The following is a 4,994-nucleotide window of genomic DNA, read 5'->3' as shown; positions in this document are numbered from 1 at the left end:
CGCTATTTCTCGACTGTTCCTCCGTTCTCGTACTGGTTTTTTCTCTACACTGCTGCGCCGCGGGTCGAAGTCTAGGACGTAATGACCGTTAACGTGGCAAGCTTCCCCTTAGTCGGGAAGCTGGTGACCTGTGTGCACGTATTTGACAAAAGTTGGATGCGTGTGTGCTTGTACTTACGGAGTAGCCATTCTTGCAGAGACCATCGGTTGTAAGCTATTTGTAGCTGCACGATGGTCCTTTTGGCGTTCTGTAGAGTGCGTTATCTTCTGGTAACGCGTCTCTACAGAGGTGTTGAAGCTTATAAAAGAATATTCTTACGGTATGTCCAGCATGCGTATACGTGCTTTACCGCTAAGTTATATTCTACGAGAGAAGTTGGAGGAGAAAAGTTACAAACAGAAATAATTCTGTGAAGTATGAATCTTTGTATCGATATATGATGGTGAGAGAGGAGGAGAATTAAAGTGGCTGAGTGACGTTGTTACTGAACCATGGAACGTTGCTCTCTAAGTCATATTACATATATATATAAAATGAAAAGTCTCGTCGTACGGTGCTTACGTCCCACCTACGACACAGAGAGAACTTTTAAACGAAAATGCTGGTTTTTGGGAATATATTATAAGATCCCTGGTTGATCCTGCCAGTAGTCATATGCTTGTCTCAAAGATTAAGCCATGCATGTCTCAGTACATGCCGCATTAAGGTGAAACCGCGAATGGCTCATTAAATCAGTTATGGTTTCTTAGATCATACCTACATTTACTTGGATAACTGTGGTAATTCTAGAGCTAATACATGCAAACAGATTCCGACCAGAGATGGTAGGAATGCTTTTATTAGATCAAAACCAATCGGTGGCGGATGGCTCGTCTGTCCGTCCATCGTTTGTTTTGGTGACTCTGAATAACTTTGTGCTGATCGCATGGTCATCTAGCACCGGCGACGCATCTTTCAAATGTCTGCCTTATCAACTGTCGATGGTAGGTTCTGCGCCTACCATGGTTGTAACGGGTAACGGGGAATCAGGGTTCGATTCCGGAGAGGGAGCCTGAGAAACAGCTACCACATCCAAGGAAGGCAGCAGGCGCGCAAATTACCCACTCCCGGCACGGGGAGGTAGTGACGAAAAATAACGATACGGGACTCATCCGAGGCCCCGTAATCGGAATGAGTACACTTTAAATCCTTTAACGAGGACCAATTGGAGGGCAAGTCTGGTGCCAGCAGCCGCGGTAATTCCAGCTCCAATAGCGTATATTAAAGTTGTTGCGGTTAAAAAGCTCGTAGTTGAATCTGTGTGTCACAGTGTCGGTTCACCGCTCGCGGTGTTTAACTGGCATTATGTGGTACGTCCTATCGGTGGGCTTAGCTCCTCGCGGGCGGTCCAACTAATATCCCATCGCGGTGCTCTTCACTGAGTGTCGAGGTGGGCCGATACGTTTACTTTGAACAAATTAGAGTGCTTAAAGCAGGCTACCTTCGCCTGAATACTGTGTGCATGGAATAATGGAATAGGACCTCGGTTCTATTTTGTTGGTTTTCGGAGCCCCGAGGTAATGATTAATAGGGACAGATGGGGGCATTCGTATTGCGACGTTAGAGGTGAAATTCTTGGATCGTCGCAAGACGGACAGAAGCGAAAGCATTTGCCAAAAATGTTTTCATTAATCAAGAACGAAAGTTAGAGGTTCGAAGGCGATCAGATACCGCCCTAGTTCTAACCATAAACGATGCCAGCCAGCGATCCGCCGAAGTTCCTCCGATGACTCGGCGGGCAGCTTCCGGGAAACCAAAGCTTTTGGGTTCCGGGGGAAGTATGGTTGCAAAGCTGAAACTTAAAGGAATTGACGGAAGGGCACCACCAGGAGTGGAGCCTGCGGCTTAATTTGACTCAACACGGGAAACCTCACCAGGCCCGGACACCGGAAGGATTGACAGATTGATAGCTCTTTCTTGATTCGGTGGGTGGTGGTGCATGGCCGTTCTTAGTTGGTGGAGCGATTTGTCTGGTTAATTCCGATAACGAACGAGACTCTAGCCTGCTAAATAGACGTAACTTATGGTATCTCGAAGGCCCCCGGCTTCGGTCGGTGGGTTTTTACTACCAACGTACAAACAAATCTTCTTAGAGGAACAGGCGGCTTCTAGCCGCACGAGATTGAGCAATAACAGGTCTGTGATGCCCTTAGATGTTCTGGGCCGCACGCGCGCTACACTGAAGGAATCAGCGTGTTTTCCCTGGCCGAAAGGCCCGGGTAACCCGCTGAACCTCCTTCGTGCTAGGGATTGGGGCTTGCAATTATTCCCCATGAACGAGGAATTCCCAGTAAGCGCGAGTCATAAGCTCGCGTTGATTACGTCCCTGCCCTTTGTACACACCGCCCGTCGCTACTACCGATTGAATGATTTAGTGAGGTCTTCGGACTGGTGCGCGGCCAATGTGATAAGCATTGCCGATGTTACCGGGAAGATGACCAAACTTGATCATTTAGAGGAAGTAAAAGTCGTAACAAGGTTTCCGTAGGTGAACCTGCGGAAGGATCATTAACGATATAACACAAAAACTTAAAGAATTTGACTTGAACACTTGAAAAATACGAAACTGTATAAGTCGGTAAGGAGCCGTACTCCTCCTATATCGACGAACCAAAGTATATACGACGTATCAACAAGCTATATACTTTAACAAAGAACAGTTAAATTCGCCCGGAGCGTGGCTTACTCCGTTGGCAAAATGATGAAAAGACATAAGGAGGAGACGACCCTCCAGCTACGAAACTATATGAAGAGAAGGTGGCACTCTCTCTCGATCATCGGGATGAAGAGATACATATATATATATATATATATATATATATACATACATAAACGAATTCGAGGCGCCTGCGTGAGGTCGTACACAGAAAGACCCGCCGTCTGCGAATATTATGATTTTATAATAAAACTATAAATGGGAACTTGAGCTTTCGAAAATTAAACTTTGACACGAATATCGAACGAAAAATTACGAATGGAAACCACCCGTAAAGAGAAATGAGATCGAGGCGCTTGCGTGAGGCCGTATACAGAAAGACCCGCCGCCACGATCTCGTATTTTTTTTTTTGCGTCGTGGAGACCGTACAAACGAATAACAAAATCTCTAAAGTGCCTCGTGTCGGAGAGATCATGCTCGCCTATTCTCTTCTATGTTTCGTGGTCTGTGTTGCGTTTGCTCTCCTCCTAGCAACGGGACATCGAAGACTCCTCTTTGGGATCGAACGAAGCGACTAAAACGAGTCGACGAGAGCGAAAGTACGAGTAGCGAGTCGCGCATGTAGAAAGGATACCGACATATCTTCGAAGGTTCTCTTCGAAGATCCATGGATACCTTATGCGCGTCGACCTTTCGTCTCTTTCACCGCTCTCGGTCGTTCTCGAAACGTGCTTCCTACCCATAGGGCGTGTGTTCTTCGTATGTCGTTTTGTTCGAAATAACGAAACCACTTGTAACATACTCGTGGATCGGGTAACCTAGAACGAAAACGCATTGCGTGGATGTTGGCCCGCTATGATAATGATGATGATGACGATGACTATGATGACGATGCGTAGCAACGATTCGTAACTAGTCTAGCCGAAGTTGGTTCAGAGGGGACCGCAGGCTGTCTACCCTCGATGTCGTGAGTCGGACACCCGTGCCGTCGCTAGAGTTTTTTCAAAGCTCGGCTTCTGGATATTGGGAAGAAAGACCGCTCGAGGACGACGGCTGCGCGTGCGTCCCATCGAATTTTTTTTTTTTATACCACCTGAACGACTAAAGTTTCGTCTAGTTCGTCGCATATAACCCGTTCAGAGGGGACCGCAGGCTGTCTATCCTCGTTGTCGTGAGTCGGACACCCGTGCCGTCGCTGAAGTTTTTTCAAAGCTCGGCTTCTGGATATTGGGAAGAAAGACCGCGCGAGGTAGATGGATGCGAGTCCCATCGAATTTTTTTATTTTTTAAAAAAAACAATCACCTGAACGGAGATGTGTTCTCTTTCGTCGATTTTTCACGCTTTGAGTCGTCGCGATCGCCATCCGTTCGGAGGAGATCGCCGACTTCGAAGCCTCGATGTCGTGAGTCGGACACCCGTGCCGTCGCTAGAGTTTTTTCAAAGCTCGGCTTCTGGATATTGGGAGGAAAGACCGCTCGAGGCCGAGGGTCGCGCGAGTCCCATCGAATCTTTACATCACCCGAACGATGGAGGCGCACGCTCTTTTTCTTGAATAATTGGACGAGAGGAATGCATATCGTATTATATATACACACACACACATATATATATATATGGGCTAGCCACCGTGCGTATTTCTTCGCGAGATCGTGTGCTGCACAGAGGATTCAGAATCGGGTGTTATATCCCCGTCGTTTCCTGACGAACGGAGCTTCGATCTCGATGGTTGTTATATATCATAATGTACTTTTCGCCCGGCCGGCGGACGCGCGTATCTTCGCGCGTTCGTCGGATTTCATTTTCGAACGTTTTCGTGTCGTCGATCTTCCGGCGACTTCTGCGCGTCCGATTCCCGTTGGTCGGTCGTGTCGGATCTCGGCTTCGCTCGAACCGAGTATTAAGAGTACATGGAGTACAAGAGTTTTAAAAAATATATGAAAAGATTACCCTGAACGGTGGATCACTTGGCTCGTGGGTCGATGAAGAACGCAGCTAATTGCGCGTCAACGTGTGAACTGCAGGACACATGAACATCGACATTTCGAACGCACATTGCGGTCCACGGATACAATTCCTGGACCACGCCTGGCTGAGGGTTGCTCACGTAAACCTAAGACTGCTTGCGTTGCGTGTCGTTCCTCTCTATCTGTCTCTCTCTGTCCCTTGGTGCCTTCGACAACCCGCCGTCGTTCTTACGATACGTAGAACGTTTCAGAGTCGGAGGAAGCGCACGAAGAAGGATACGAACAAGAGCGGACGCGAGAGAACGTACGCGACGTACGAGCGATTGTTGGAC

General features: G+C 47.7%; 2 non-coding genes across 2 annotated transcripts; both read left to right on the top strand.

Annotated features, from left to right (window-relative positions):
• The first annotated feature begins 628 nt into the window (after nt 1-628).
• LOC126928017 (small subunit ribosomal RNA) lies at nt 629-2,551 on the top strand. Its single transcript, XR_007716178.1, has one exon. It is a non-coding gene; the product is annotated as a small subunit ribosomal RNA (ribosomal RNA).
• A 2,091-nt stretch (nt 2,552-4,642) lies between these two features.
• On the top strand, nt 4,643-4,797 carry LOC126928021 (5.8S ribosomal RNA). The gene has a single exon (XR_007716181.1). It is a non-coding gene; the product is annotated as a 5.8S ribosomal RNA (ribosomal RNA).
• The last annotated feature ends 197 nt before the right edge of the window (nt 4,798-4,994 follow it).

This window comes from Bombus affinis, unplaced genomic scaffold (assembly GCF_024516045.1).
Source record: "Bombus affinis isolate iyBomAffi1 unplaced genomic scaffold, iyBomAffi1.2 ctg00000473.1, whole genome shotgun sequence".
NCBI classification, from domain to species: Eukaryota; Metazoa; Arthropoda; class Insecta; order Hymenoptera; family Apidae; genus Bombus; species Bombus affinis.
The sequence above is the reverse complement of the archived record's forward strand: the minus strand, read 5'-3'. Positions and strand labels throughout refer to the sequence as shown.